General features: G+C 39.0%; 1 protein-coding gene across 1 annotated transcript in view; it reads left to right on the top strand.

The window, feature by feature from the left end:
* GFRA1 (GDNF family receptor alpha 1) overlaps window positions 1–23,769 on the top strand; it is a 131,296-nt gene that overhangs the window by 57,703 nt on the left and 49,824 nt on the right. The gene's annotated exons all lie outside the window — the stretch shown is intronic.

Genomic DNA, 23,769 nt, shown 5'->3' on the forward strand with positions numbered 1-23,769 from the left:
AAAGAGCTTTTGACCTTTCCAAAAAAGAAAAACTACTGAGGTTTGCTTGTTTGTTTGTTTTGGGGGCTTTTGAATTCAGTGTGAAGTGCACATAGGCACAGATGAATAAAGGTTGAGTCCTGAGGCCTTCTCCCAATTCAGAGTTCCCAGTAACCTTGAATGCCTTTAGAAGATGTTTTTTGGAGTAAAAATCTTCCTAAATAAATGGAGACCTACATTTTGGTAGACCTCTGAAAACAGACTGTTTTGTATGTGAAGTGTGTTTCAAATGTCACATCACTAAAACTCCTCCTGTTGTCCTTTGTGCCTCTTTCAGCCACTCCGTTGCCTGAAGTGCAGTTACCATTATGAGAATCTGTAAAGCAGTACTTTGAGGTGGGGTTTTTTGGCCCAGGAGAGGCTGTTGTACTAATAGCTCTAGAGCTGTGTCTGAGACTTTCAAACTCCTTGGCTGGTGTTAAGCTGCTTTGCTTTTGTGAGCATCCCTTTTTCGAGGCAGGGAGAACATCAGTGTGAGCATCCCTGTGGGGTTTCTGGTTCCTGTGGTTGTCGGGCTCCAGCTCAGAGCTGTAAAACCTGCAGCCACTCTGCTGTGTAAACAGTGCTGCAGAGTGATTTCAGAACACTCAAGTTTATAACCTTCTTTGAAAACCAGCTCCCTTAATGACACTTAAACATGGGTTCCAGATGTGACAGTTAAATATACCCAACCCTTGGGAAATTAGGAGCGTTGTTTTATTTTTTTTTTCTTTTTTCATTACTAAGTGTCCTCTGCCATTTTTCACACTCTCCCTCCAATTGTCTCTCAGTCTCCCTCTGTACTCCACATTACAGGAGAGACTGCTGTGCTTTGGTGCTTACATTCTCAGGAGTGGAGGAACAGCATTATTGCCTGACTTTCTGTAGCAGCTGAACAGTGTAAAGTCTCACTGCACTTAATCCTGGTTACAAAGTGCTACTGGACAGCAGTGTGTTGAGTTTCACATTTCACTGGATACCCAGTGTGTGTCTGTGTGGATGTCTCCATATGTTGATGCATTTACTCACAACAAGGACGTGATCTGTTAAATGTAATTTTGGTTAAAACATGCAATTTTGGTCAGTTTTGGGGGCTGGTTGTTTGTTTTTTTTCATTTCAAGTACAAGGATAGCTTAACTGAAGAATCTCAAAAAAAAAAAAAAAAAAAAAAAGGGGGCAGCTCTGTAGACATGAGTTCTGCTCTTGGATGGAAATACCTTATGTCATATCTCAGCCACAAAGTGATTTGCCTTAGTTCTGAGAGTAAGTCTGTTTGAAAGACTATTCTTGAAACTAACATGTCATTCCAAGCTGGAATATTGAAGAGCATACAAAGAGAGTTTTTAAATAGTATTGCCATAGAAGAATATTAATGGCAAATAAGAATCTGATTAGCTCCTTATGAATTGTTACAGGGTCCAAAGACAGTGAAATAATATTCCCAGGTGCTAATAAATGCTACATATTTTTGTTCTATTGAGGCCATGTTTCACTTAGCATGCACTCCTTGTCTCTGGTTGATTGGGGCACTGACTGTTCCTTTGGTGCTGCAGGTAATAATTAAAGACCCACAGTGCAGACCTGATGCCACCAGACCTCTTGGCAGGGCTCTGCCTGTCTCTGTGATTAACCTGTTGCTGCAGTTTGGCTTCACCCCCTTCCCTGCAGATGTCCTGCACCCAGCTCCTTCCTCCCTGGAGTTCTCTCACTACAGTGCCCACCTGGAAGGAGGAGTTCACCTTACTGGGGCCTATTCTACTCAAATATTTCATCTGTTTTTTCTGAAGCAGTCCTGGATTACATGCCATTGAAAATACTTCTATACAGTGCAGCATGAAGCTGAATCTCATCAATCTCTTGTTGCTTTATTCTTTCATCTTTTTAAATCTATACTTCAGGGAACCACATTTTAATAATGAAAAACATCACCATGTTTATCAAATTAAAGCAGAGAATGACCTGGCCATCTATTAACATTCATAATATTCTTAGGACTCAACTTACACAAATTCATGTTACCTGCTTAGTAAATTAAGGTCCTGTAACAGAATTAATCATTCATGGTTGTTATTGACGTATGCCTTTGTGCTTTCAGAGAGAACATGTTAAAAAAGTAACTAATTAAAAACAGTAGGCGTAAGAGTAGCATAAATCTGTGTATAGCTAAATGCCTAGTAGTCCATACCACTCTGAAATTTCTAAATGTACAGTGGGTTAAAGACAGTATATGTATTTTTTGAAAAACTGTACAATGGTCATTGATTTATAACACATTTAGAATTCTAGCTCTTACAGCAAAGTAGACTTAGAAGTGCTCTAAGAAGTTGTGTATTCATGCTCTATGAAGTTGTATATTAATTTATGGTTTCACCACTGGCAAGTGAAGTGTTCAGCCTTTTCAAGTTTGTTTCCTCAAAAAACAGTCATGGCCATTTTAAGAAGAAAAGACTTCAGTGGGGTAAGAGTTAATTTGAACTGTCCACATTTGAAAAAAAATTAACCTTGGCTTCCTCTGTACATGTTACTGGGGACTCTGTCAGACTGGAGATATGGCTTTGACAGATGAATTACTAACTGGATGAAAATGTAAGTTTCAAACTTACTTCAGATGTCATTCAAGACTGGTTGGAATGTCTCCTTTAACATGCATGAAAGTGTTTGTTTAACAATGCCTAGAGATACCTTAAAAGCTTTATTAGAATTTTGATTTGGGGATCCACAAAAAATAATTCTTCTGATATTTGGGACATTCTTTTAAGGCTTGGGACAATGCCTAAGTCTGTTTGCAATGTTAACTAAGACCTTAGGATAAATCACATTTTTGGATGGTGTTCTGATTTTGTTCTTTTATATTGTACTATCCCTACGCTCCCTTCTCTGCCTACAAAATCTTCATTTTTGTCCTCTAAACTCTTGTGCCTTGCCTTGCTTGTCATTTTTTGTTTATATCTCCAAGGCACAAAATTTACCCAGCTGTATGTTTACTAAAAATCCATGGTAAAAAAAGGGATTTGTGTGTATAGTTATTTTGTTACATTAACAAAAAGAAGTGTTTTTTTCATAGTAGATTCATGAGGGTTTTTCATTCATTTTCTTATTGATACAAATGTTACATAATCAGACAAAGCCTTACAACTCATGCTTGTCACTTTCCAAGCTAAAACTGGTTGGAAAGTGACAAACTAGAAGAATGGTATGATATTTTAAAGGAAAACTTAAGATATTAAAAGAAAATTTTCAGAAATTCCTAGAAAAATGAAGAAAATTATTCAAATCCACTGCATAATTTTAATTTACCCTAATGACCCATAATTTCCTTTTTTCTGACATGTGGCCCCACTGCATGAATCACATCAACATTGTCATGGTGAATTACATTCATTAAAAGGGTGCTTTCATTATTCTAGTTAGTTTACAATTCACTGTTCAAGCTCTATATCTAGTGATGGTGCTTTACAAAAAAAAAATACAATTTTTGGGCATTTTTTTGTTTTCCCCTTTGCCTGAGGTAACCAGCTTTTGTTAAGATCTGACCTTAATTTACAATATTGTTTCAACAGGTAAATCGAGCAATTCTTGAATTACACTTATAACAGTGCATACTACAAAATACTTAAAATATATCTAATACTGCTAGGTCAAACCTCATTTTTTTAAATTGTCTGTTGCTTTTTTTCAGCTATTGTACTGGAAATGGATTTGTTTATTAATCAATTAATAAATTAATTAATAAATGTTTATTTCTTACTTTCTGTAGGCCAGGTTGATAAACCCAAGTTGATTTTTATAGCCATTTGTTTTTAACAAGTCTGTAAAGCTTGGCAGGTCTGTCCCAGTGAGTGTTACAAGTTTGTATCCAGATGATTGCTGTGCCATGTGACACCAGGCATGAGATACCCGTGACATCTCACAGTCAGGCAGCCAAGCTTTAAAATTTTCACGCAGCACCAGCTGACCTATTGTTGAATTGAGAAATTTAACTTATTTATCTCTTTCAAAGTGGAAAATTTGTCCATTTGTTACTGTGTTTTTATGACTGAAAACATGACCTAATAGATATATTATTGGAAATAGCAATCATTAGGGCAGCTTTTTACAAGTTTTTCTGGTGATGGTTTTGTCCAAGTTTATTTTCCACTAAAAAGAAATGAATTGGTCAAATACAGAGTAATTGCTCCGTTCAGCCTCTTATGATTTATGCATGTATTAGGAATTTATGAATAGAAAGATTTTTGCAGTGAATCAGAGCAGCTGTCCATCTATCCCTGTCTGACAGCAACCAATAAAAGCTGCTTTTCAGGACATTTTTTATTTTCTTCCTCTCCAGTGAACTCACTGGAGCAAGATGGCTGTGTATGTGACATGGGATCAAATCAATTTGCTGTTAATACAGGTGTAGACAATGCTAATTAAGTATCAAATCTGAAATTCTGCTTAGAAATTCATTATTTGTGTTTGAGTAGAGGCGTCTCCATGGGCACTAGAACAGACTTCTTTCTCTATTTCATATACAGATTTCTGTTATGCATTGCTTATACTGACAAAGAATAAATACGATCCTCATTTTCTCAGTGTGATGCTTAAGGAGCTGTAAATTAAATTCCTTGTTCTGTGTTGGTCTTTTCTGAAGATAGGAAAAGTCTGTGAAATGCGACAGAACTTGACAACTCTTAGAAAAACAGTTACTCTGAATTTTTGAGTCTAATTGCAAGCAGAGAATATAGTTCGTTGTATACACCAAGTACATCAAGCATTTTTCCCTCAAAATTCTTGGGAAGCTCCTAGGCTGGAAGTTTAAAATAAGCAGAGACCATTGCTGCATGCTGACACTGAAGTGTGGAAAGCGATTCCTTCAGAAGGTATTATCTTCTGTCACTCTTTGTGAGAGTGATGGAGATGATCCACATATGAATCATGTTTATTACATAATGCTCAAGAGCTATTTGGGAACAAGGCTCCATTCTGCCAGGCTGTGCACAAGCGCTGCTGCAAGATAAACCCTGTCCTGATGAACTTCCAAAGTAAATCAGGATAGGCAAAGGGACAGAGCGTGCAACAGTGAGGAGTGTGGTAACTGCAGTGAAGGGTGTGATAGCTGCAGACGCTGGTTTAGTTCTGTGATTCATTGATTTAATTTTACTGAATCTGCATGTTGGTGAACACTTGCTTCTTCTCTTTAATGTCCACTGTAGATATGTTTAATCAAGGAAAGGGAAGTAGAATGAAAAGAGAAGTGTACCTGACATTGATAGAAATCCTGTTTGGACAAATTGCTCAGGAAGAGTTCATCCATGTGAAAATATGATCCTTGTAAGACTGCCAAGGTCATTGAGGCCTGTGGAGATCTGATGAGTAAATGCTGGTCACGCCTGGAGGCAGCTTCAGCTTATGAACTCAATTCTTCAAAAAATGTAAAACAGTTTTACAGAAAAGAATGTTTGTCATTAGCCTGTCAAGGCTGTTTCCCCCTTGTTTTCTTGGTGCCCTTTTCAACAACCCTATGTCCGTTTACGTACCTGTCAACTGCTCTGGGTGAGTAGGAAGAGCTGAAATGTTGGTGCTGGTTTGCATTCTGCTGGCCGGGAGATATCTCAGCCTCCTCGTGGGGTGTGAAGAAGTGCAGACTTTTTAATGGCAGGGCCTCAGCAAAGTTTTGTACCAGCCCATGGTGCTCAGGCTGCCTAAGACTGATGGTTACACCCAGTAAACTACAGCTGTATGGCCACCTCAGTGAGAGGAGCTATCCTGCTGTCTGCATGACAGTACTTGTCTGTTAAAATACTCAAATCCTCATGTAGAAACAGCTCAGAGTCTTTAATGAGAGCAGCACTGGTTATTAGAAAGAGGAATCCTTTCATTGCTGGTCCTCCATCATCCCAGCTAATTTGCCATCAACCATTACCATATTCAGAATCAAATACACAAAATATTTGGTACAACTTCAGTGTATCTACTCCTCTCCTAGACTCACTGGGTGCCTGCAGACAGTTCAAAGAGAGATCATTTTGTTCACCACAACTTTTGGGAAGCCTTACCACATTTGCTTTGGTGCAAATGTGTCTTCATTCTGTAGTATACCTTGATGTTTGAATTTGCACATGATTTAACATCCCTTCAGCATTCATATTTTCTTTGATCCCCTTGCTTATTAAAAAATGCAAATCTAAATTGTATCTTATTAATGTGCTTCTTTGTGCTAAAGCTGTGGGGGGTTAAAATCCCAGCTTTGGTAACGTATTTGGATTCTTAATGTGCGAAGTGCAAAGAGAGCTAGACTTCTGCAGGCCATATTTTCTAATCAAATGTTATGAAAGAGATTTTTTATTGTGTTTCTGTTTCTTCCTCTCATGGAATTTACAGGAATAAAAAGAGTAATGACTTCATTGTTATACAAAAAATATTTTCAATCATGGATAGAAATCTTTAGTAATTTGCTGTAATTTCTCAAAAATGACAGTGAGGAATCTTGGATGAAATTTCAGAAAAATATGTATTTGAAATATAGGAAAGCCTTTCAGCTGGTTGACTGGAAGTAAATACTAACTTTGTTGTTGTTGTTGTTGTTGTGGACTGAGTACATGGATTTTGTAGTAGTAAACAATGGTCACTCATTTTGCCAGTTAAATATAGTAGCTTTTAGGAACCGAGTGCATCCTGTAACTATTTAAAAAAAAAAAAAGAAAAAGAAAAAGAAAAAGAAAGCAAATGCTGTAAAATTACTGATGCATTTAAGGCCATTAAAGTGCTCCTTATATTTCCTTTTTGCACAAATTGACCTATTCCTATGCCCTGGTAAAAGCTTTCTCTTCATGTTTAATAGCTTTTTTTCTTAGCGTTGCTGCTTGTTTCTGAATTGCTTTTTATGCATCTGCTTAACTTGTTGGGAATTTGGGTGGGTCATTGTTACTTGAGATTCAGCACTGCATGAACACATCATAACAAAATGTAAAGCATCATGTGAGACTGATTAAAAGAAGATAGGAAAATGTAAAATTTGTTACAGTGCCGTGTTACTTCCTCACGACTTACTTTGCAGCAAGCTTTACATACAAATAAAAATTTCTTCAGAAGCAGTCCAATCATTTATGAATTTTGGAGAACTGTTTGGATAAAGACAGACTAGAAAAGTTGATCATTTGATTTTTTTAAGAAAGGAAAAAAACTACGTTAGAATTATTGTTAGGAAAAAAATAATAATGGGAATATTTATGCAACTTGTATGTTTGTTGAAGCAGCTAATCTTTGTGCTGTTTTTGCAGTCACTGCAACTTTAGGGCACTCAAATTCACAGTAAATTGTTGCCTGTGATAAATTGTGCTTCCTTTACTGTCCCATTCCTACTCCTGCTGCTTCAGAAGCCTGAGGGATCCTGCTGTGAAATGGGAATGGCAGGTGTGGAGTTGATAGCCTGGTCTTGAGCTTATTCTAAACTTCTCCAAACTCAGAGGAGGAAACTCTTCTAATAGCCATTCTATCATACTAGCAGTTCTATTCTACATTAATTTGCCTTGAAAAGAATTGCTGATTAGGGATGGACAAAGTGCTTCATCCAGGAACTAGATCTCCTGTGTTTGTAGCCAGGCTTCGCAGAGTTTCACACTCAGGGGATCATTTAATGGCTGTGGCCCTCATCCGAAGGCCATAAATTACATTTCGTGCAGTATTCCCTGGTTCCATCTCTTTTTAGCTCCCTACAACTCAGGGAGTGAAGGCTGAGCAGACTGACATTTCTTCCAGGAGCCCTTCAGAAATGGAAACTGATGCTCCTGGCACTGTCCCTTCACTGGCTTCCTGCAATTTTATAGATGAATGGGAAGTGGTAGGAGAGTGGGCTTGGAGCTCCCCAGGCTCTGGCTGCCTGACAGCTCTGCAGGGGTAGGGCTGTGGGGAGCTGACCAGCACTTCTAGTCCAGTTTCCACTGCTTTCCTGAACAGATAAAACAGCCCCTGTTTGTAAGGCTCAACAAACTGTCATTGCTGGGGACAGACTGTGTGAAAAAGCCCCTTGCTGATCTGACTGTCAAATTGTAGAAGTCCTTCCCTTGCTGGATGTAGCACTGGGGATCCTGACTCAGGCACCCCCTTTGCTGTGGACAGTGAGGGATCTGCTTTGTGCTGTTTTTCTTCCTGTTCTGTCTCCACCTGGATTTGCTGTTTCATGTTCTCAGCCACTGCTGCTCCAGTTCAGCTGTGGTGACCAGGAGAGAGACAAAGAGAAATTCCAGCTTCTGCTCAGGAAAATGGGAAAGAAAGCAAGCAGTTTCTATACATTTGAGATTCAAGAGGGCCTTATTTTATTGCTCCTGATGGTCATGCACATGTTTAAGAGGGCGATCAGGACACTGGGAGGGGATGGATTGTCCTAAAACGGTGGCTTTGTGATGTCTTTTCAGTAATGACACATTGCTCAGAGCTTGGGGCTTTCAAGCTCTGGAGGTGTGAGTGCGTGTTTGAAGATCCTGGTTTTGCAATAGAAGGGTTCTGGTAACATGAAAGAAAAGCTCATGAAAGACAAAGGTCTCACAAACATTTGTGTTTGTTCATAGAGAAAACAACAGCAATGAAGTTTTGGCCAACTTTATGATAATAAAGGCCTGATTTACCAGAATGCTTCTATGGTGAGACAAAGGTACCAGAAATCTGGTTTGACTTCTCAGGTGGAGTGAAAGTGTTTTTCCTTCTCCAGAGTAGCAAAACCACCCCAGACAGAGTCTGCCAATCCCTCTAGGCCTCACTCCGGTCTCTGTGTTGCCCTTGGTGACCTGTGTGTATTGGAGGTGAAAAGAAAGATTTTGGACTATGAGAACTGCTTTCTGTATTGATAAAAGACCATCTAAAACTATTCAACATAGCTCAGCAAGCAATTTAGGAAGGTAGTTTTAAACTATTTGACCTGTAACATGTGGTATGTCACCACATGATGTAGCATTTAAAAAAAAAATTCCTTTTTAATTTCAAGTTAAAATATGTCTTCAATAGAAAAGAAGAAAAATATTCTAGAAATGTGAGGTCTTTTTTCCTTCTTATGGCCTGATTAAATTATTTTTAATGTACTTAATAAACTGAAGCTGTCAATAAGCTATTAGCAATTTGAGAATTCATGGAAAGAAAATGAAGCCCAAGGGGGCTACTGAAAAACTAGCGTAGAACCTACTTAAAAAAAAAAACAAAACACACGCACATATATATATATATATGTGTGCATATATATATATATATATATATATATATATATATATATACCATCAATAAAATAGACCTAGAAAAAAAGCCCAGGGAATTATGATCCAGTTCCCAAACACAGTGCTTGGAAGCATGATTGAATAGGGTATTAAAAAAAATGATTTAAAAGTATCTAGGGGATATAAGGTGATCAGGAGGGTCAGTGTGGATTCATTAAGAACAAATGTCAAAGCAGTGTAATATCCTTTGTGACAGGGTAATTGTCATTTGTTCTGAACTGTAGTGTGTAGTGTTTAGGTTAGGTATTAGAGAAAAGAAATCTAACTTTAAAGATAACTGGACAGTGTATGGAATACTGTGGAGGCTGTAGCAGCACAACCACTGGGAGACTAGACCAGATGATCTGCAAAGGATGGACTTATTTTGGCTTGCCACAGTAGGATGAACTGAATGGCCAATACAGGTATCAGACCTGAATTTGCCTGATCTGCCTAAAATTTCCATGCACAAGTTTTGAACTGCTTGATAAGATACTTGACAGTGAGTCATTCCCTAATTTATTTATTCTTGTTTATGGTAGGAAGGCACAGCACTCTCTTTTTCTGCCATTTCCCATGCAAATCAACTGATGCAAGTTTTTATAATTCTGTGATGGCTCTTGATCACAGGCCAGGGCATTCTTTTCAACTATCTCTATAAATCAGCAAACCTCTGAGTCCTTATGCCTTATGGAACCTGCTGGGTGACAATGAGATGAGTGGGGCTGTAAGAGACCTGGTTATAGGGGTCAATTATGAGATCATTTACTGGTTTAATCCATTTTTAACTGGATTAAAAAAAAAAAATCCACCTCTGTCAGTACTGCACATTTCATTTTGTCCAGCATTTGACCTGGAGGCCCAAAAGTACAAAACTTCAGTGTCACCAATTCCTGCAGTTGGAAGTTCTGCTTTTATGTCCCTTTTTCATTTATTCTGAAGAGCAGAAAGAATTAAACTTTATATATTGTATGCAGCTGAAATATAAACCCAAATTTTGCTTTAATCTTCACTCTTACAGTTATCTCATCACTCTTATAAAATAATGAGTGAATGCACCCCATTTTGCTTAAAGCAACAGATCTATAGCCAGTTAATTTGTGGATAAATATGGGTTTCTGCTATTGATATTTCTTGATCCACACAAAGTGGTTATATTAATACTGAAACATTATTAATCAATAGGTAGCTCTTTAAAAATACATCACTAAGACTAGCCAATTACCTTTAAGTATATATCAAAGGCGACAGACCAATCATGGTCCATTAAAGAGTTCCAAACATTTTAATTATTTTTATCTTCAGTGAAACTTAGAAAGGAAATTTAAATTTCTCATTCTGGCCTCAAAAAATTAGGGAAACCCACCAAACCGTTTCTTTAGTTTTTCAGGTTTTGTTTAGGAAAGTACAAAAATGTGCTTAATTTCATCTTAATCTCCTGAATTAAAACTACATAAACTGTGTATTAATTCACATTATTTGTAAAATAGTCTACTCTGTAAGATCACAGAAGTAAGCTATAAAGGCATGTCATTAAAGGGCATGGTTCTGTTTGGTTTATAATGCTAATTAACAGTATTGACTTTCAGTGAAATGGAAATTCTGACCAAAGCATACAATATATCTGTAGCCTCTCAGAAATGTGTTCTTTATTCAGAGAATTTAGGCTGTAATTTTGGGAAGCAAAAATAGTATTTTTTGTATCTTGTTGAAAGTTTAAATACCCATTTTAAATATAAAACCTACTCTGCCCTATTTATCAGTCAGCACTGATGCTTCTGCTTTAGGAAGGGAATGCTATGGCTGGAGTATTGCATTGTGTTTTAAAATAAGATGGCAAACTAGATTTTCCTTTGAGATTATCATACCATTCTTCACATAAATTTCCTTAGTTAAGAAGACTATTTCCTCTCTGGCTCCTCTCCCTCAACAATTACCCAGCACAAGCAATCTATGGAGAATAGCACGAGGTGTAGCTGATTGTCATTCAACGCAAGTGAAATCTTTAGGTGAACATTAGTCACTCTTTTAGACATGTTTGCTTGAAGTGGAAGCAGTCAATTACAGAGTAGAGGCTTTATGGCTACATTATTACCATCATACTATTAGATTTTCGTCAGCAGCATTCTGTTTGATCGATCCGTGCCAAGACATTGATGGATAGTTTTGTTCTTCAAATGTCAAATATGTGGGACTTTTATGCTTTATTTATTTACTGGTGCACTGCTATATCGTGGATATTTTGCTTTTCCACATCATTCTAGTTTCAGCAGCTAATCATGATTCATTTTATTTGAAGTTTTGGTGTTGATTTCAATAGCATTCTTAATCATTCTTTCTTATGCTCTTGAATTACAGAGGGAACTGTGCTATTGTGTTGGACGTGCACTTAGTTGGACGTGTGAAAGTTTTCCCAGTGGTAGGAGGGCCTTGGAGAGCAGGAGCTGCTGCTGGTTGAGAAATGTTTGTGTACCCAGTGTGTAATGAATTTTAAGGTTCTGTTCTCTCCTCGGTGCTTCCATATATAGTGCTTTTTCTGGGATTGGGGCTCTATTATTTTATGTCTCTCTAACACATGGCAACAGTATTAGAACATCACTAGCTTCAAGATGCAGGTTTAGTTTAGCTCTCAGGCTGTAACATGAGTACTGTTTTTAACTGAATATATGCATTTGTAAGTGTATTCAGAAGTAAAATAAGGCTAATACCCTAATCAGGTATATAAACAAACTCTTCTGTGTTTTAGATGAGGATGAAGAAACAAGTAAATAAAAACAAAGAGCAAATATATGTAGAATGGTATTGATCTCCTGTCTCCAGCTGGGCTAAGAAACTCCTCATCAGCCTGTTTGTGAGGGGCACTGACTCTGACTTCAACCATTGCTCAGCATTTTCCTAGCAGTGTTACTGAATCAGTTCTTCAAGAGAAAGAGTAGGACAACACTGGGAAGCTGAAGGTTACCAGAGTTTTCTACTCAGTTTGCGAAGCATCAAGGTTTGCAGGCAGAAATTAGCAGTGCAAAGGTTCTGCACCCACGGCCTCAGTGACTCAGTCAGAGCTGCAGTCATGAACTAGAGCTGTGTTTGTGCAAGGAGGGGCAGGAGCTGCAGTCTCCATGTCCCCATGTCACAGAGTGACCAGTGGGCAGTGTCATGTGCCTGAGGAATGACACTGTTCAGCTCCTGGGAGCTGCACTGCTGCTGCCTCTGCAGCACTGCACTGGCTGCACCCTCAGGAAGGGAATGTGTTAAAACATTAACAGTGTTAATATTAATGTTGTCTTGAAATGGGTTCTTCACTTACCGAGACATGTTAAACATAATTTGCCTATTTGGAAGCCATACATCACTAGTCAATTACTATTTCAAACGCATCCATTTTAGTCAATACTGTGCAAGCATCCTAGCAGGATGTGAGTTGGGATCTCAGTCTTGAGATATGAATTCCTGGCAGCAATAACACTTACTACCTGATCAAGCAGGAGTATGAATGTTGAAAACAGAATTAAAAAAAAAATGTTATAATTTTGATTACAGGAGCACTATGCACTCTTGATTCATCTCTTATGCGTGTCCCTCCAGTGCCTCTTGGACAGTGCTGCTGGTGCTGTATAGTTATTATTCTCTACTGCAGAATTGGCTGCAGTTCAGTAGTGTGCATGTGTGTGAAGTGACTCTGAATAAAATAGACTATTTAAATGTAAATAGTGTTGTCATTTTGCTTAGTGAGGCTCACTCCTCGCTAATTAGGAAGACATTCATTTGACTTAAGTATTTGAACACCAAAATAATCAATTTTGTTATAACACTGCTTTTCTCTTCCAACTGTGTTTACTTTTGTCCTGTGTACCTGTGCATTCACATATTTGCAAACGTGTATGCCAAATAAAAACCAATATATTCTTTATGTATTTTAGAGTTAAAAATTGAGCTAAGGAGAGTGTAAGCTGATGCCCAGGTCACTATAGCACTCAATCAAATGAAATGGGTTTCAAAGACAAGATAAATTTGGGCATAAAACTTGGATTCAGAGTTTTTTGAAGTAAATGGAAGTCAAAATACTGTGTTCAGAGGCAGCATCTCGAAAAAGGGACACAAATGCTGTTAAATGTAATTAACAAGTCAAAATAATTTTATTTCGTCTTTGCCTTTTTTCAGAAAGAAACACATTTTTACATGTGGAAAAAAAGAGATATTGGCCATTTATAAGAGCTATGGAAAGGTAACCAGACTAGCTCAGGAGGGAGATCTGTGGGGACCAGCGGAAAGCCAAGAGCACTGCAGACAAAACAATAAGAAGCTTTTTGTCTATTGCCACGTGTTGCGCGTGCTATAAATGAAAGTGACAGGTAATTGAGATTAGACAGTAGGCAGTAGGTCTAATTGTTAGTGTGGTGTAATCTCTTAAATATCTTAATGATCTCAAGTAAACAAACCCCCAATTGCACTGTAGGTAAGTGACATACATCATACACAGCTGCCTCACCTTCATTTTGTACATTTTATCTTCTGGGCACGCAGTAGGATGGGGACCATCATAAGCATTATTAACTCTCCAGGGCAGTATCATTGAAGTGACTTATTTCCAAAGTATCTTGTTTCCCATGATCCATTAGGTACACCTGCCTCAGTGCACACATCTCCTTGTCCCTGGCTCTGGGGCTCAGCAGAGGGACCTCAGATGGAGTCAGCAGCAGCACAGTGACTGAAGCTCACATAAGCAAATCCATGAACAAAAAGTTACCGCTGCTATCCTCTTCAAATTGTGGTGAATTTATTTGTATTCAACAGGAATTCACTGGGACCAACTGATAGGAAAGAGAGGAGCAGCTGGTGGTGGATTAATGGAATGAGGCTCGTATTGTTTGGTCGATGGGCCAGATAATTGCCCCGAATGGTTTTCAGTGGCAGCAGGGAAAGGGGGGCTGAGCTGGTGCCTCCCCAGCTGCTGTGGATTTTGCTGTTCTCTGTCTCTGTTGCTCTCTCCATGCCATGATGGTACCCTCTGCCCCACCCCTGCTGCTGTCACTAACTGAGCATCTGCCCTGTGGCTGTCACTGCTGCTTTCACTGTGGTTTTAGCCTCTTCTCTCACTTGTGCTGGTGGACTTTTGTCATGAGACATCTGTGATTCTGCCATCTAGGAACGGTGGTGCTTTCCTCTTATTCTGGAGAGAGGATCTTTCCCTTTATCTGCCTTTAACTATTCCCTGAGTTATCCCATCAGCTGCTCTTGTCAGACTGGAATCACAGTCACCTCTCCAGCCCACTTTCCTTTCTCGGTTTCCTTCTGGAAGAGTAACGCTGCAGAATAAGCAGGATACTTTTCCTACTAAGGTTTTATATACTTTGACTATTCTTTTTTTCAGGTTATAGCCATCAAGAGCAAGCTGCTGTCAAAGATAAGCTAATATATACTCCTGCAGCAGGCAGTCAATGTGTGTAAACCATCCCTACCTACACTGGTATTGCTTGAGGCTGGAGTAAGCTATGCTTCAGCAACTCTTGAATTAACAGGTTTTGTCTGTCTGTAGCAATCTCCTGAGTACAACTTGTACAGAAATTTTTGGTCAATGATTTTGGGTTTTTTTTTTGTAACCTCTTGTTTTGTTTTTTTTTTTCTTTCCCAAATGTGTGAATTAATAACACGAGTTTGGATATCCAGAAAATGCATTTATGTTGTGAAGAAAGAATATGAGGGGGACTAACTTAAAAGACAAGTATTGGGAGAAGGAGAGTCTTCAAGAAATTAAAAAGCCATTGTTAAGAGGAAAGGAGTAAATGTAGGAAGAAAACGGGGGAATTATGTTGCAGAAAGTGCTAGATAACATACCATGAAAAAATTTTAATGGGATGCATTGGGAATACTGGATAGCTGTTCAGAGAGGCTGTGGAGTTACTGAAAAACCTTGTGATTCTGATATCAGGTACGAATACTTGCTCTAGACCTTGTACATCCAGAATTTCCTTCCTGCACTGACAAGGTTTCCTTCCTTGTCATCTCCTTTCTCTGCTTCAGCCTAAATGCTGCAAAATCTGGGGGGTTTTGGGCAGACTTAGTTGAGAAACACAGAAAAATATACCTCTGTTGATAAAGGAATTCTTGGCATGTAGTTGAAACATTAAAATACGTGTTGGAAATGAAAAAATCTTGACCCTCAAAACAGACACTGTCTTTACATTGGATAGCAAATATTATGGCTGAGACTGAACTAGGACAAGATGCAGAAAACTAATAACAACTAGCTAAATATTCTGGATGATCAAAAACATATAGTCAGTTTATTAAATAGTTCTAAAAATCCTTGTTACTATTTCAAAATACAGTTAAAGTTCTGAAGTTTTTCTGAAAAAGATTTGGATGTTTCGCTTGAACCTTCATGAAAGTTTTGTTTCCTTTTAAGATTTTTTTCCTCCTTCCATCAGACTTAGGGTTCATATCACACTGAGCTTAAGTATCTTAGGATCAGCCTTAAATTAGACACAAACATTTGGATTTTTTTCTCAAGCTCTTGTGAAATGATACATGAAGCCAAATAGTGCTGAAACATTCTAGTACACACATCTGTGTGTATACAAATATGTCTCTATCCATCCATGTGAGGAAGACCTAGGCCATTTTAAAGTAAGAATATTTTGTGCTGTCACTGTATGTAACTGCAGAGCTCCTCTGATTGTGGTCCACCAACGTTAAGAAAGCAAAATCTCATGTTGAATTTAGTTTCACCAACTGTAAGACAGTGTGGTTAGAAAAAACCAAGCCAGAAACCATTGCTTGTCTGAAATCTGTGGTTATTTCAGGTTTGGCTGTCATAGATAAGAGCATATCTGGCCCCTTCTTTTCTGTAGCTGGCATGGCTTCAGGAGTAAAGCAGTTGTGAGTGAGCAGAGAAGGGACTTTGGAATTTCCTGCACTCCTGCTGTGTAGATTCAGACTCTTAAGTTTAAATAATGGATGAAGCTAAGATTATTATAATTGATCATTGTATGATTTATATGGAGTAATTATAACTAGGTTGAGAAAGAATTTTCAAAAGCTAGTTTCCTGGTAGCCAGAGTCATTAAATAACAGTGTGCTGCCAAAACAAAAATTAGGTGGGAACGTAGCCACAGAGTTCAGAATGTCTGTCCTCCACCTGATTTATAACTGCTCTGATGATGACAGTATCAGTGGTATTTTCCTGTTATGAACAGTAAGAGCTGTTTCAATTGTTCTTCTTATCTTTCTCACAGAGCTCCACATTGTTTTAAGTGTAGTCAAGCATAATAACTGGAAAACTGTAAAAATCTAATGCATAACAAAACGAAAAGGTGTAAGAGGTTGAAAAGGTTAATTAAAAGTGTAATGATCGCATTTACTGAGACAGTCCAATTAATCACTTTATTCCAGTGGTCATGTGATACAGAAACCATTGCTCCAGAAAACTGATTCCTAGTGCTGGGATACATGGTCTGTGTTCATTTAAATGTGTATTTTTTCTATAAATGGAAATTTAACTTTTTTTTTTTTAAGCTGTTTTTATGTATTTGAAATTATTTAAACATAAGCTACTAGTAGCTTATGTTTAACCCTGTGTCCTCACATAATACACTCTTCTACCTATGCTCCCTCTGAACAGGATAGGAGCATTGCCCCCTTGATACTTGCAGTCTTAAAGCCCCATGGGAGGTTTGCTTACAGCTTAATGGGCTTGTAGGTATAGAATAAATGAAGCACTAGAAATACATAATTATGTAATGTGATCTCTCTGAAACAGTGTATACAACCAACAAAGTGAATTCTCAAGTGTCAACAAGCACAGCTAAATGTGGATTTTACCATGTCAACTGGCAAAAAAAGGAAAAAAGAACCTTGAAGGATCAATTACAAGGGTCATAACCTTGTATTATCTGATTTGCTGTAATATTCACACAAGCTTTATTGGAATGGAACATAAATTTGAAAAATAGTGAGATTAGAAAGGATTGCAGTGCTAGAGCAAAGAGCTAGAAGCTTTCTCCTGGCTTATTTTGCTGGGGCAGCACTTTAGAGGGAGCCCATTATAAGCAGGAGAATAGTAGTTATGTTAACATGGTAATTAATCAAGTCTGAGGAAAAGAGGAAACAAGTTGTGAATTCAATTCTGTAGTAATAAAAAGAAATGCTGAAAGTTGCCCTGTAAATTGGCATGACTTTGGCAAAACAGTCCCTCACTGTGTCTTGAGAACTTGCGTGCAGTAAATCACTTCTCGTGGCAACCGTGTAGGTTTGAATGTTTTCACAGGTTTATTCTGTTTCCGTATCTGCTGGTTCTTTCCTAATTCTGTTGACTTAGTATTTAGCTAATAATAAAATACTGAACTGTATAAGATGAGAACATATGCAGTAACACGTTTGCACTCTATTTTTAAGGGGAAATTAATTAGAAGAACTCAGCTGAAACTGTGGCCTTCCACATCACAAACCCAGCCTCTCTCTCAGTACAGAGCATGAATTGTGTGTGGAATGACTGAATCCCTCACAGAAAAAATTGTATGCTGTACATTGCCCCAGTCATGCGTAATCCATCCCTGGTGTTAGTGTAGTGTCGATAGGTTAAAATGATCTTTACACCCTAAAACTCTTCAGGGTAGAACTGAAATCATTGGTGTGGTAATGTGAGAAACAGTGACTGGATCAGTTTGCAACAACTGTAGCTTCTTTGTTTAGCAAGTCTCTGACTTTATTAATGTGTTTCTGCCTCCTAAGTGAGATACTTTGGGCAGAAGTAACAGTAGCTTTAAAGAGCCAATTCATAACTTAAATTATTGAAAATTCAGAATAGCTGCAGTGAACAAAATAACTCTGCTGGCATAAATATAATGTAGAACTGCTGTCCTCAGTGCCATGTGGAAAATTAGGGATGCTGGCATAAGCTGTCATTAGATTTGTAACAGAAATGAAAGGTGATAGATCAAGATATTTGTGAGTGAAGACAGAATTTCAGCAGTGTATGCCCCAGTATTATTAACACTGGGGAGCAGGGTTTCCTCTCCCTCTCTGCCCTTGTGGAACTAAAATTTAAACCAGATCACTGTAGGTTTATAAGACTTTTCTCTTACATAACTTGTAAGTTGAGCAGATGTCCCTCAGCCAACCCACAGGGCTCAGCCACCTTGGAGTTTTCTGCTCAACTTTTCCCCATTTCTCCCCAGTAAAGAATTAAAGTGTTAAAGGAAATAGTAAGATATAATTTCCCCCTTCTTAATCAATACATATGCAGCTTAGGAGTTGCAATTTCACTGCAACCTTTATTTGCAGTATCTATGAAATGCACCAGGTAATGGTTAACTAAAGCAGGCTCTAAGTCTAAGTATAGACAAGAGCTCTGTCGAGTATTAGAGCCCAGATCTAGTGGTGAACTTGGGCAATAAAAAATGCAGCGTTTAGAGAATGTGGCCCCATTAAGGGAGTTAAACTTCCAGGAACAGACCAAGAGATAAATGTATCCACTTGAAAGTCGGGAGCCTCTGCTTTGAGGTGATACCTAAAATCCATAGAAGATGCTTAGAATCTTTATAAAGTACACAAGAAAAGAGTTTTAACAACAAGCAAAGAAATTAAAAAAGGAACAAGAAACTCTTTACTGTGAGGGTGGTGAGGCAGATGGCCCATCCCAGGAGATATTCAAGGCCGGGTTGGATGAAGTTTGAGCAACCTGGTCTAGTGAAAGGTGTCTGGAAATACAGAAACTGAGCTTTGTTGGAAGGGTTTGGACTGGAGGAGCCAGACTCGCAGCCTCAGGCAGGAGCATCTGCCCACACAGCAGTCAGTGTGTGCTCCTGGGAGCAGATAGCAGAAATTTAATGGGCACCCAGCACAGGGGCCCATGGTGCTTCAGCCACTAAGGTATTGATCAGAACAGTCCTTGAGGAAGTGGGATGTCTTTGCTCTCTGCTCATTTCTCTGGGATTTCAGAAAGCCTGGGAGTGTACCCTGTGGGTTTGGCAGTACCTTGGTCTGGAAGGAAGGCAAGGAGATGTGCTATAGAAAGGGTTATGTGTTTTTTGAAGGGATTGGAAGTAGGGAGTACAAGTGGGATCATGCCTCTGCAGGCTTATAGAGTCTTCTTCAGGGAAGGTTTCCAGTCACTGCTCTTGTAAGAGAAGTAACTCTCCTTCCTGGGTGCAGGCCAGCAGCCAGCAGTCTGCCTCCCAGGGAGAGCTCTCATTCGTGGGCTGAAGCATCTTGCTCCCTCTTTGTTTTGCAATATGCACCATTTCCTTGTTGAGAACACTCCGCAGTGAGATGGTTTGAGAGCCCTTCTGGGAAATGAGAACAGTGTTTGTGAGTCTCATGTCACGGAAGGCATTGAACCAAAGTCTGCAAGATCCCGGCTGATGATTCACCAGCGGAGTCTCACAAAAAAGGCCAGGGTGTGTTGGGAAAGACTTCAGACACAGCAGTTCTGCATAACACAGTAGCTGAACACTTCCAAACACAACATGGTAGATGAACACTTCCAGATCATGCTTGTTGGTTCACGCTAAGCAACGTGATTGTTCCCAATCTCTAAATGGCTTGGACAGGAGATGCTATTTACGTCCTCCAGTAAATTTATGGGGGTATTCAAAAAGGAATTCTAGAGACCTAGGCAATTTGCGTGATCAAAGACTTAATGACTAACCAGGAATGTAAAATGTTCCAGCTTTGGTTTTAGGAAGCTGAAGTCTCATTTCAGGCAGTTCTGTTTGTTTAGATCTTTTTGTTGCTGTAGCTTTGGTTGTATCTTTCACAGGCATCAGTCTCATCTTTGTCACTTGCTGCCATCAACTGTAATTTCAACATGCATCTTGTTTGCATGTGGTAGTATTCTGAATATATAGTAGCTTTAATTTAAAAACTAAGTCACCTGCTTTTTAACATTGTGGAAAAGGTTTGAAAAAGGCCAGCTGTTTAGTAAATGCTGAGCAGAAGAGAAGTAGAACTTCAGAATAACACTGTCAGTCTCAGGATTTTTTTGGGGATGACTCTTTTTTTTTTCTCTGCCATTTGGGATTAGAAATAATTTGTCCAGGAAAATGGTAGTTTATTTTAATCCAGATTACAATATTTGCTATGCTTTCATTACTTTTTAATCTGCTCTTCTTACAAAGCAAACGTACTTTGGTGAACCCCACAGCAGTACTTTTGTTTAAATGGGATCATGGCTCTCTTCTTAATTTTGGTCAGTTTTTGGTTTCTATATGCCATATTCTGCACCTGTGTTGGAGTAGGCCCATACCCATGTGGTCACCTCTATCACTTTGTAATTTTGCCTTCCATCACATTAACATTTATTGCTCTCTTTACAGCATTCCCTTCACTATATCCACTAGAAAACCTACTAATGCTAATTACTTGCAAATAGTAATGGTAATTTTAATGGCAACCTCAGTAAATTGCTTTTTATATGCTGTAAGAAAATTGAAAACTAAATGTCCATTTTGCTGCTTAATAAGAATCTTACAGAACAACTAATATTCCTTGTGCTCCTTCTGTGTAGTGGGAGCACAAGTAAGAATCTCTCAGTACCCACTGAGAATCCTTTTTTGAGTACCATGGGGTGGGTTAACAGGAGACATAGTAAATAGAAATGAAATAGAAATGGAGGTGCAAGGAAAATGAAAGAGGAAAGTAGAGAGACTGTGAAAGAGGGTGAAGCATGAGGGTAGAGGAAGCCCTGTTAAGATTCTAGGAGCACCTCTGGATAAAAGACAGGGTCTTTTGGCTGGCTTTTTTCTGTGGTCTGTGGGAGGTTGAGTGCAGGACTGCTGCAGCTGTAGCAGTGTTGGGCCAGGGTGGAGGGATGTAGGAGGTAACAAACATCAAAGTTTGCACAGGACTGCTTTTTCACCAGCAGAATTGGTCAGAAGACATGCCACACGTGTTACACGTGCAGTAGAAGAGCTGGAGGTGCAAGTGAAGGCGAGTCAGTGCCAGTGGCCACTGGTCCTGCCCCAGTTTGTGTGCGTGCTGTGCAGCAGCTGCCTGCTGGGAGGGGGGGTTTAGGCATCCCAACGCTGCTGCTGTCCCACCAAGGCACAGCTCCTGGCTCTGCCTGGGCTCTGCCATCCCTCTGCCTGCACCCCATCAGGGCAGCATCCCCAGCTGCTGGGTGGAGGCTCCTGCTGGGAGGCAGCAGCATCCTGGTGCTTCCAGCTCAGCTCTGCTGGGCCCCATGCTGCAGACAGGACCCGGCGCCTCGCTCACAGCCACGAGGCACCACTTACACCTGTGTGAAGTGACTTCCCACGGCTTCTGTGGTGATTTGGCAAGAGTGGAGGGCTGTGTGGTTTGGCAGAGATTTCCAGAATGGGCCCAGGCAAAGTGGATTTGAGAGAGAGAGAGCTCTGGGTTGGGAGATGGTGATGCAAAGAAATCTTTACTTGTCCCAGGCTCCTGCCCTGACTGCCCCCAGTCCATATCCTAATGCCCCAAGAGGGGGGAGAATTGAAAAAAGATCACCTTACACAAACATTTCCCAGAGGATTCTGGCATGAAAAGTAGCTCTGGATAAGATCCATTTGCTTTTATAGTCAGTACCTGGTAAGAGCCAAACTCCTGCCTGTCTTAATAATTTAAGCTTTGCAGAACAGAAGCTGGGTGAAATTTTGACCTTATAAATTACTGCTGCATAAGTAATCCTCAGGAACACTCCCAGTATTGTTAACTGTTTGTAGTTACCCCAGGACTTGGGAATAATTCTATGCTTTTGCAATAGAAATAAAGCATTAAATGTGTTGCAGATTGTCACTTTTGCATTCAAATGTGATTTAAAAGCTTAAGAGAAGTTGGTCTTAATGAGAAGAGTTGGTTTAGACAGTCTGTTTAATTCAGATGCAGTTGATGCACCTCTTCTACATTTAGTCTTGGTTTTAAAAGATAAAAATAATTTGTATAATGTTACAAGTATGCCAGAAACAATAGTTAGAGACATATGTATCAAAACAGAAAAGGCAAGGGGCAAGGGGCACGTTACAGCCAGGGCTGGTTTAAAGCACAGAACCCTCCAAACCAGTCTGTATTCAGAGTTGATGTGTAGAGGAATGTGAGTTTGGGGCAGATATAAATTGAATGACAGGTATGAATATGCATAACTATGGTTTGTGAAGACTTTGCACCTAATTCAACTTTCACCCAAGATATCTCTCACTGCTGTTTGCACTGTCAGTGACTTGGCTTGTGTTCTGCCTTTTAAAGAAGATTGATTAACCTGTCCCTTCTGATTTTTGAGATGCTTGTATTCACAGTGCTTTTTAATTCTGTAGCAGCGTATATGAATACTGTAAGCTGAAGTCTGTTCATATTGCAATACCCCATTCAGAGCTGTTCCACAGAATTTTGTTTTAAATAGTGGAATTCAGCAGTTGACTCCCAGGCACAAATAACCATGTAATTACTCTGCAATCACATAGTAATTAGCATATACTATTCATATATTGCATAATTATATGCCCTGCAGATTACATAGTAATTATATTTGTACTAAACATATAATTCTATATACTGTATTAAAAACTTAGAGAGTTCATAGTTAATATTATAGTTGTATGCTAATGTAGTACAACATTTTATATAAAAATGTTACAATTTTATGAGAGGGTTGCATCTGGTGTTGCGTAATCTGTTGTCGGCTGCTATTATAAGAAATGCTGGGCTCTTAATTTATAGTCAAATGTTGCATATTTACAGTTCTGTAATTTATGAAGGCAAGATGCAAAAGTTGCCATTTTGTTGCGCAAACAGCTGAGACTGGGAAGATTGGGTGTGATTGTTAAATTACAAAGGTTAAATGTACAAACACACTGAACACAGTTACAGCACGCTGCTAGAGTGAAACACAAATCTAATGCTCCTTAGCTTTGTGCTACTTTTGGGTAGGTAAGATGCATGGGACAGTTGCAGGTGATCTATTTGAATAATGGGAAGTGTGTGCAAGCAGCCAAGGCCCATCTTGGGCACAGTGTGTTCCAACAAATGCAGCACCTCAGTGCATCTCAGCCAAGCTGCTCCGTGTTTTCCTGCTGTGGAAAAAGAGAAAAGGTTGGTGTCTTGATCTGGGAATGGCAAGCAGCGTGGTAGGAGAATGGAGACGAGTAGCAGTGAGTTGTAGAAGGACCTTGGACTGATTTTCTGGGTAAAAGTGAAAGATCTAGGAAAAAAGAGCTTTTTGTAAGAGTAATTTAGAGCTTTGGATCGTTTAAAATGTTTTATCTTCGGCCAGCCACCCCCAGGAGGTTGCAGCAGATTTTAGATATTTGCAAAATGTTTTGTTCAGCTTGCAAATTCTGTAGCAGTGGGAAATTAATGCATTTTCTTGGATCTCTGACGTTGGCATTCCTAATGTCCAAAGCAGCATTACAATTATTCTTAATTGAATTTTGCAATCTGATGCCAGTTGCCTTAGTTTTCAAGCAAAGCATCTATTGGGTTTTAATATCTGGATAATGTATTGAGTAATTAAATGTGTAATTATAGCCTTAACTTACATCTGAGTTTAACTTTTACTGTAATTTCTTGTAGCGTGTG

This window comes from Vidua macroura, chromosome 8 (assembly GCF_024509145.1).
Source record: "Vidua macroura isolate BioBank_ID:100142 chromosome 8, ASM2450914v1, whole genome shotgun sequence".
Taxonomy (NCBI): Eukaryota; Metazoa; Chordata; class Aves; order Passeriformes; family Viduidae; genus Vidua; species Vidua macroura.